Raw genomic sequence first — 10,639 nt, forward strand, 5'->3', positions numbered from 1 at the left:
CTTGGGTCCATTCTTTGGCTTCTTCCCGGCAGCTTGCTTGCCGGGCGCGGCAACCTCCTTGCCGTCCTTCTTGAAGTTCTTTTTACCCTTGCCTTTCTTGAACTTAGTGGTTTTATTGACCATCAACACTTGATGTTCCTTCCTGACTTCTACCTCTGCTGATTTCAGCATAGCAAATACTTCAGGAATGGTCTTTTCCATCCCCTGCACATTGAAGTTCATCACAAAGCTCTTGTAGCTTGATGGAAGCGACTGGAGGATTCTGTCAATGACTGCATCATCCGGGAGATTAACTCCTAGCTGAGTCAAGCGGTTATGCAACCCAAACATAGTGAGTATGTGCTCACTGACAGAACTGTTTTCCTCCATCTTACAGCTGAAGAATTTGTCGGAGACTTCATATCTCTCGACCCGGGCATGAGCTTGGAAAACCATTTTCAGCTCTTCGAACATCTCATATGCTCCATGTCTCTCAAAACGCTTTTGGAGCCCCGGCTCTAGGCTGTAAAGCATGCCGCACTGAAAGAGGGAGTAGTCATCGAAACGTGCCTGCCAAGCGTTCATAACATCTTGTTCTGCAGGGAGAACGGGTGCGTCACCAAGCGGTGCTTGTAGGACATAATCTTTCTTGGCAGCTATGAGGATGATCCTCAGGTTCCGGACCCAGTTCGTATAGTTGCTGCCATCATCTTTCAGCTTGGTTTTCTCTAGGAACGCGTTGAAGTTGAGGACTACGTTGGCCATTTAATCTACAAGACATATTGTAAAATATTTAGACTAAGTTCATGATAATTAAGTTCAACTAATCAAATTATTAATGAACTCCCACTTAGATTAGACATCCCTCTAGTCATCTAAGTATTACATGATCCGAGTTAAACTAGACCGTGTCCGATCATCACGTGAGACGGACTAGTCAACATCGGTGAACATCTTCATGTTGATCGTATCTTCTATACGACTCATGCTCGACCTTTCGGTCTTCCGTGTTCCGAGGCCATGTCTGTACATGCTAGGCTCGTCAAGTCAACCTAAGTGTTTGCATGTGTAAATCTGTCTTACACCCGTTGTATGTGAACGTCTGAATAAAACACCCGATCATCACGTGGTGTTTTGAAACAGCGAACTGTCGCAACGGTGCAAAGTTAGGGGGAACACTTCTTGAAATTAGTATGAGGGATCACCTTATTTACTACCGTCGTTCTAAGTAAACAAGATGCAAAACATGATAAACATCACATGCAATCAAATAATAAACGTGACATGATATGGCCAATATCACATAGCTCCTTTGATCTCCATCTTGGGGCTCCATGATCATCTTGTCACCGGCTTGACACCATGATCTCCATCATCATGATCTCCATCATCGTGTCTCCATGAAGTTGCTCGCCAACTATTACTTCTACTAATATGGCTAACGCGTTTAGCAATAAAGTAAAGTAATTTACATGGCGTTTCTCGATGACACGCAGGTCATATAAAAGAATAAAGACAACTCCTATGGCTCCTGCCGGTTGTCATACTCATCGACATGCAAGTCGTGAATCCTATTACAATAGCATGAACATCTCATACATCACATATAGATCATTCATCATTCATCACAACTTTGGCCATATCATATCACAAACCACTTGCTGCAAAAACAAGTTAGACGTCCTCTAATTGTTGTTGCAAGTTTTACGTGGCTGAATTAGGGTTCTAGCAAGAACGTTTTCTTACCTACGTTAAAGCCACAATGTGATTTGTCAACTTCTATTTACCCTTCATAAGGACCCTGTTCATCGATTCCGCTCCAACTAAAGTAGGAGAGACAGACACCCGCCAGCCACCTTATGCAACTAGTGCATGTTAGTCGGTGGAACCGGTCTCACGTAAGCGTACGTGTAAGGTTGGTCCGGGCCGCTTCATCCCACAATACCGCTGAAGCAAGAAAGGACTAGTAACGGCAAGAAAGTTGACAAATCTACGCCCACAACAAATTGTGTTCTACTCGCGCAAGAAGAACTACGCATAAACCTGGCTCTGATACCACTGATGGGGAACGTTGCAGAAAACAAAATTTTCCTACTCGTTTCACCAAGATCATCTAGGAGTTCATCTAGCAACGAGTCATTGGATACATCTACATACCTTTGTAGATCGCGAGCGGAAGCGTTCAAAAGAACGATGATGATGTAGTCGTACTCGGCGTGATCCAAATCACCGATGACAAGCGCCGAACGGACGGCACCTCCGCGTTCAACACACGTACGGGACGGGAGACGTCTCCTCCTTCTTGATCCAGCAAGGGGAAGGAGAGGTTGATGAAGATCCAGCAGCACGACGGCGTGGTGGTGGATGCAGGGCGTCACAGCAGCAGGGCTTCGCCGAGACTACGAGGGAGAGACGTAACGGGGAAAGGTGGAGGCGCCAGGGGCTGGTGTAAAATCCCTCCTCTCCCCCCCACTATATATAGGGGTGCCAGGGGGGTGCCGGCCCTAGTAGATGGCATCTACTATGGGGGGCGGCGGCCAAGGGGAGGTTTCCCTCCCCCCCAAGGCACCTAGGGGTGCCTTCCACCACATGGACTCTTCCATGGTGGAAACCCTAGGCGCGTGGGCCTATAGGGGCTGGTGCCCTTGGCCCATCTAGGCCAAGGCGCACCCCCTACAGCCCATGTGGCCCCCCGGGACAGGTGGCCCCACCCGGTGGACCCCCGGGACCCTTCCGGTGGTCCCGGTACAATACCGATAACCCCGAAACTTGTCCTGATGCCCGAAATAGCACTTCCTATATATAATTCTTTACCTCCGGACCATTACGGAACTCCTCGTGACGTCCAGGATCTCATCCGGGACTCCGAACAACATTCGGGTTTCTGCATATACATATCTTCATAACCCTAGCGTCACCGAACCTTAAGTGTGTAGACCCTACGGGTTCGGGAGACAAGCAGACCTGACCGAGACGACTCTCCGGTCAATAACCAACAGCGGGATCTGGATACCCATGTTGGCTCCCACATGCTCCACGATGATCTCATCGGATGAACCACGATGTCGAGGATTTAATCAATCCCGTACGCTATTCCCTTTGTCTATCGATATGTTACTTGCCCGAGATTCGATCATTGGTATCCCAATACCTCGTTCAATCTCGTTACCGGCAAGTCACTTTACTCGTACCGTAATGCATGATCCCGTGACCAGACACTTGGTCACTCTGAGCTCATTATGATGATGCATTACCGAGTGGGCCCAGTGATACCTCTCCGTCATACGGAGTGACAAATCCCAGTCTTGATCCATGTCACCCAACAGACACTTTCAGAGATACCCGTAGTCTACCTTTATAGTCACCCAGTTACGTTGTGACGTTTGGCATACCCAAAGCACTCCTACGGTATCCGGGAGTTACACGATCTCATGGTCTAAGGAAAAGATACTTTGACATTGGAAAACTCTAGCAAACGAACTATACGATCTTGTGCTATGTTTAGGATTGGGTCTTGTCCATCACATCATTCTCCCAATGATGTGATCTCGTTATCAATGACATCCAGTGTCCATAGTCAGGAAACCATGACTATCTGTTGATCAACGAGCTAGTCAACTAGAGGCTCACTAGGGACATGTTGGTGTCTGTTATTCACACATGTATTACGATTTCCGGATAACACAATTATAGCATGAATAAAGACAATTATCATGAACAAGGAAATATAATAATAATGCTTTTATTATTGCCTCTAGGGCATATTTCCAACAAGTATTATGTGGGAGAGGCCACTGCTAGCATGTCATCCCTTACTTGGAATTCTATACACTTATGATTAGAACTATTAGCAAGCATCTGCAACTACTAATGCTCATTAAGGTAAAACCCAACCATAGCATTAAGATATATTGGTCCCCCTTCAATCCCGTATGCATCAATTTCTATGCTAGGTTGAAGCTTCTGTCACTCTTACCCTCCAATACATAGTCCTATCAACATACAACTAACCCTAAGGTGTAATCCACGCGCGCGCTCATATGATGGGCACCAAAGGACAGCAATATAACCACAAGCAAATTTAATCAATCATAGCAATTCATCAACCACCGATAGGACAACGAAAATCTACTCAAACATCATAGGATGGCAACACATCATTGGATAATAATATGAAGCATAAAGCACCATGTTCAAGTAGAGGGTACAGCGGGTTGCGGGAGAGTGAACCGCTGTAGATAGAGGGGGGAAGGTGATGGAGATGTTGGTGAATATGGCGGAGGTGTTGGTGAAGATCGCGGTGATGATGATGATTTCCACGACGGTGTTTCGGCGCCACCGGAGGAGAGGGGGAGAGGGGCCCCTTCTTCCTCTTCTTCCTTGACCTCCTCCCTAGATGGGAGAAGGGTTTCCCCTCTGGTCCTTGGCCTCCATGGCATGGGAGGGGCGAGAGCCCCTCCGAGATTGGATCTATCTCTCTGTTTCTCTCTGGTTCTGCGTTCTCCCCTGGCTCTGTTTCACTGTTTCGTATATATATGGAGATCCGTAACTCCGATTGGCCTGAAACCTTCGCCGTGATTTTTTTTTTCCGAAAATTAGTTTTCTTGCGGCAAAAGAAGAGCGTCAACCGCCTTACGGATGGCTCACGAGGGTAGGGGGCGCGCCCAGGGGGGTCAGGCGCGCCCCCTGCCTCGTGACCACCTCGGGCACCATCTCGCGTGGATTTTTCTTCCAGAATTTTCCAAATATTCCAAAAATAAGCTCCTTCCGTTTTTATCCCGTTTGGACTCCGTTTGATATGGATATTCTACAAAACCAAAAACATGCAACAGATAGGAACTGACAATGGGCACTGGATCAATTTGTTAGTACCAAAAATAATATAAAAAGTTGCCAAAAAGTATATGAAAGTCGAATAATATTGGCATGGAATAATCAAAAATTATAGATATGACGGAGACGTATCAGCACGCCACCGGCGCTGATCCTCCAAGCCCCGGGCACCCGCATGTCCGGCGGGACCGGGTACTCGGCCTCGAAAAGGAGGCGAGCCTCGTCCTCGTGAAGATGGCGGCGCCCGAAGCCATTCGCCGCCGCATCGTCGCCTGGAAAGCGCTCGGCCATTCTTCTGAACTGGAGACGGCGAGAGGAGGAAGGAGGGAGAAATGGGCGCGTCGGCGGTGGAGTATCTGTGCGTGCCTCCGGCGCGCTGGTGGTCGACTTATATAGGCGGAGGCGCCGCGTGGTAGGCTTGGCCGGCACATTACGCGTGGCTTGATGGCGTGGCGGCCGAGGGGAAGGGCGTCGCCCAGCCTTCTCTGCGCCGCCCGTGAGGCATCAATGGAGGCTGATCAGCGCGCGCAGTGCACAACTTTGGCATTGATTCGCCGCGGGAAACGAGCCGATGAGGACGACGAAGCGGCGAGAAGAGAGTCGAGTCGCTGACGCGGCTGGCCTGCGGCTCTTCGCGCCAAAAACGATTCGCCCGGCGCCCCCGAGCGACCCCCAGCGCGCCGGGTTCGGGTTGGGTCCACCGGCGCCAATTTTGCCCCGAGCCGACGAAAACTGGGCCCGTGGGGGCACGACTGGGCCGATTTTTGACGCCGGCGGCCGAAAAATCGCCTGGGGGGCCTTCTTGGGGGCGCGGCTGGAGATGCTTTTAGCTTTAGCAGGTTGGGCTGTGCTGCTTCGGCTAACTGTGCGCGTGTTAGTTTAGATGGGCTCGGCCATAGATTATATTTTCTGTTTTCGTTAATTTTCTTCCTTTTTTATATTTTGTTTTGTTTTTCGCTTTTTAAATTTGAATTTGGTTCAACATCAAACTTTTTCCAATCCTTCTAGGAAAAAATATACAGAGGCTCATCCTAATATTTAGGACTAGTGTCTTGCCAAAATATTAAAGAAATTTATAGCCTTATTTTGAATATTATAATTATTCCCTTTTGATTTTTGAATTGATTCAAAGATCAAATTCACTCCGATCATCATGGGAAATTTACAAACGCTCAAAATATTTTTTGGGTCCTAAGAAAACTATTTTCTGTTCAATTGAAATAAATGGATTGTTACCCTAATTTTGGGACATTAATTTATTCCCCAAATATTTTTAGGGCTCAAATTAACTTTTAATTTCACTTTAGGGTTTCAGATAATATTTGGGAGACAATCATTTCCAACCCAAAATATCTACCACACACAATTTTATAGCTTCATTTTGACATTTAGAGTAATACCTAAATGACAAATTAGGGTTCTAATTAAATCCCAATTTTATTCCGAGCCACAGTTATGCTTAGTTCTCTCAACTCCTAGTCAAATTTAGCTAAGATCAAGCAATCACCAACACATTTTAATTTTTTCTTTGACCTTAATTTTATTTTCCACATTTCAAACTTGGGATTGTTTTTGGTTTTTGGGATGTGACAAGTGTGCCATCGGAGTCGACATGAAACCAAGAGCCACAAAGAAGGCTAAAACATGAGTTCCGATAAGTGATAATATAATAGTAAAGGAAAATTTGACTGCATCTCTTTTCAAAGGAAATATAAGGGCCAAAGATACAGGTAAACTCATGCTACCTTGTTCCTTTGGAAGTACATCTCATTATGGTCTCTATGATATCGGTTCTTCTATTAGTGTTACTTGATGACCTATTGTGACATTGACACAGTGACCAACTGCAGCCACAAAGCAAAGCAACGCTGATGCCAGATCTGCTCCAACTACAACGTTAACTTATTCGACGGCATGCCGAACAAACACCATACCGTGGAATACCTTATGAAGTTCTTGGGGAACTATCCGAAAGCATGATGTTAGCCTATGCAAGTGATTTGGTTCGGCTAAATTGGTTTTGCTTGCCTTGGGGAAGCAACAGAGTTAACCACATCAGAGAAGCAAAGCTGGTCACAAAGCCCGAATTTTCTACTTAAGGTGTGCAGGTACCACGAATTTGGATACCCTAACCCTGAATTATATGATGAGTGCCAAATATATTCTTCTAGGCTTACTAATTTTTCATTCTATTTTCTTGTGCATAAAATCATATTGAGTTCTATTTCTATATATCAGATGGAGTTTTGTTTACGACACACACTTTTATTTAATACACCGTTGATCCAAAAATTATGCTATGTTAAGGCGGTGCATCGGCGTCACTTTAGCTCCAGCTCCGCCCTTGATCCTTAGAGACAATCATGGTGCATTTCTTGTAGGTGCATGCCATTTTTCCTGCTGGTGTCGATCTTGAGCTCGCGGAGGTACTAGCATGTGGTTGTGCTGTCCAGTTGGCCATGAAGATGAACGCTCGGAAGCTCCTCCTAGAGACTGGTTCCCTATCATGCTAGTCATAGTGGGAGTAACTTAGGTAGTAACATAGCGCACTTCAGATTTTTTTTTTGCATAGATGGATGTAGTTAATGAGAAGTGTTAACATAATATGTTACTGTAATATAGCGCTTTCAAAGACAAAATGAATCTACAAATCATTAAATGAAGCCACATATAACACTACTAATATGTTACTTTACACTATGAAGATAGTAACTTAGACTAATGTCATATGACACTAGTATAAGTTACTCCCCACTATGACCAGCCTCAACGACGAACAAGATCAGGTGGTGCTTGAAATAAAGAACCTGTTCCTAGGTTTCGAGGAGGTCGAGATCAGATGGGTGCAATGATCAGCTAATAATGTTGCACATATCCTATCCAGAAAAGGTTGCATGAATAAGCTATGTAAATCTGGGTTCAAGGTGCCACTTGAAAGTGTCATTTTGGTGGTAGCCTCGGAGTTTGCCGCCATTTAATAAAACGCAACAATTCTAACTAAAAAAAGTATCCGGTTCTAGTTTTTTCTCTGCATAATACTATGAGATAGCTAAGTTTTTTTAAACATAGTACAGATATAAACACTCATACATACACAAATACACTCATGCTTATGAACGCACGCACACGCTATCTTTATGAGCACCTCCGAAAGACTGAGCCGGTATATCATCTTTAGATTGACGAAGTCATCCCAGACACCTTCGTAGTCGACATGAATGTCTCATTACATTGAAGGCACATCGTCAGAAGACATTAAAAAATCCAAGAAAATGCGAGCATCAATGTCAAGTGTGGGACTTGAACTCTGATGGAACAAGAATATCACTGTCTTCCTAACCATCCAACCATGGGTTAATTCACACGAGACAGCTAAGTAATCTATCCAACTTCACGTCATTCATCTCAATCCCATATTTTCATGTTTGGAATTAGACTGAAAGATATCCTCCCAAAAGAAATAATTCAACTTTTTCTTGAGCAGTGAAAAAAAGAGACACAAGTTTTTTTAAGGGGCAAGAAAATAAGAGATACATTTTTTCGTTGAGGGGAAAAAAGAAACACTGGTTCTCTTAGATAGAAAAAGAGACACACGTTTTTTAGGGGTAAGGCCTAACTTTATTAATCAAAATCCACAAACAGTGGGATACAATTTGTGTCATGTGGTTAGCCAAACCAGACATGACGACTCGGAGCTAAAGAAAGCGAAAATCTAGCTAAACTATGTGCTTCAACATTGACCGCACGACCTTTAAAATTAAAGATACAATTAAACGTCGCTGCTCTGGTTTTTATCTCAGTAAGTATTGCTCCAGCTTTTCCTTGACTTCCTTGGTTGATCTCTCCTACCACTTGTTTTGAATCGGATGCTATGACAAGATTGTATAGATGAAGGACTTGTGCTAACGAAAGAGCTTCTCGACATGCCATTTCCTCGGGCATCATTGGGTCACAAACTCCTGGTACTATCAGGGAAGAGCTCCCTAGATAGTTTCAGTCACTATCTCTACAAACAGCCGACGCCAATCCACCCCTGCATGGCCTAACAGCCGCATCAACATGAATTTTAGCATGGCCCGGGGGTGGAGCCTTCGGCCGTTGAGATTCCACAAGTGCAGGGGTACATGCTCATATCTCACGAGGCGGGTGTCCCGGACGTCGCCTTGAAGGCCGTATCCATGGCCGCGGACAGCGCGTCGGCCTCGCCGGACGAGCCGCGGTACGTGCCCATGACGGCGTTCAGGTGGCCCTAAGCGGTCGCCACGGCCGCCTCGGTGCCCCAGGCCACGGCCTCGTGCTCCACCTCGGCCGCCGCCCTCGAACAGCGCAAGGACACCGGCGAGCCGCGCCAGGTCGAAGCCCCGGCCGTCGAGAGCCATATGGGCGACGGCAAGTTATTTATCCGAAACCACTACACTTAAGGTTAGGGTAACAATTTAGTACCACTTTTCAGACAGGGCACAAAAACCCATTAATTTTGTGCCTAATGACTAACGAGGAGCACTGATTTTCTGATAAGCACGCGAAAACAGTGAAACTGACAAGTTGAGCCCACCTGTCAGGCTGATGTGGCATGCTTGTGTAGATAATTTGCTGAGTTGGACAAGGGTCCCACCTGTAAGTGACTCATCTGTTTCTCTTTAAAAAAAATCTTTTTCTCGTGGGCATTTCAACAAACAGATAAAGGGCGCTGACCTGCACGCCGCCGGCGCGGCTTGCTGCCGCCCACTCTTTCTCCAAGCGCACTCGACCGCCGGAGCTGCTCCCGCCTGGGAGCTCGCCACCGGAGTACCGTACCACCACTGACCCTCCTTCCCCTCCTTGCTTGCCTTGCCCAAGCCCTCCTGTGCTCGATCCAGTCGCCGACTCGGCCGCCGCCCCAGCTCCTTGCGTGGACGGTGCCGAAGACCGCAGCCGCCGCGAGCTTTCGGTCATGCTCCAGGTTGCCCACGGCGTGCTCCTCCGTCCTGCTAACACACCATGTAGACGGGACGGTCCCCTCGCGCGCGCACTCCATCGACAACGGCAGCACCACGAGGAGCCTCGCCGGCAGGTGGGCGCACCTCCAACCTGCGGAGCTCGTTGCCAGCCTCGTGGACGTGGGCGCCATGAGCCGCCATCACCTCCTGCAAAAAGTTCCGTGCTATAGCCCACTCCGGCGAGCCCCGCCATGGATGCCATGGCCTCCGGCCGCGACCTCCCTGCTAGTCGCCGCTGCAGGCTGGAGGGGCCGACGGCGCTGCTGGTGTTTCTTTGGAGAGGTCAAGCATAGGCGTCTTGCTAGGAGGCTCCCGCGGCCAAGGAGGCGCCGGAGTTGACATGCGGCGGCACGCCATGGCGGCTAGGCATTGGGGGAAGATGATAGGAGGAATAGGTAGAGGGCACATGGAGAATGCTAGGAGGAAAAGGAAGAGGGCACACCGAAGAAGCTCGTCGGAGTGACGGCGCTCGCCGGCCGGCGGGGCTCTGGCGGGTGCGGCTGCCGCTGGATACGTCCGGCTGTGTCGGGGTGGGTGGGGAAGAAAGTGACCTGGGGAGAGAGAGGGGGTGAATAAGAGAGGCCGACAGGTGGGGCCTTTGGCCACCTCAGCAAATTATTCATGTAGGCATGCCACATCGTCCGGACAGGTGGGCCCAACTGGTCAGATTCGCTGTCTTCACGATCAAATTCGAGTATCAGTGCTCCGTGTTACAGATTAGACGTAATTTTGATGGCTTTTTGTGACCTGACTTAAATATGGTATCAAGTTGTTATTCTAGCTTAAGTGTAGTAGTTTTGGGTAAATAACTCGGCGACGGCGGAGAGCTGCTCGATGAGCGCGTCCAT

At 47.6% G+C, this 10,639-nt stretch overlaps 1 pseudogene; it reads right to left on the reverse strand.

Moving 5' to 3' along the window:
• Positions 1 to 8,423: 8,423 nt before the first annotated feature.
• Positions 8,424 to 10,639, reverse strand: LOC123151144 (uncharacterized; annotated as a pseudogene).

Source organism: Triticum aestivum, chromosome 7A (assembly GCF_018294505.1).
Source record: "Triticum aestivum cultivar Chinese Spring chromosome 7A, IWGSC CS RefSeq v2.1, whole genome shotgun sequence".
Classification (NCBI taxonomy): Eukaryota; Viridiplantae; Streptophyta; class Magnoliopsida; order Poales; family Poaceae; genus Triticum; species Triticum aestivum.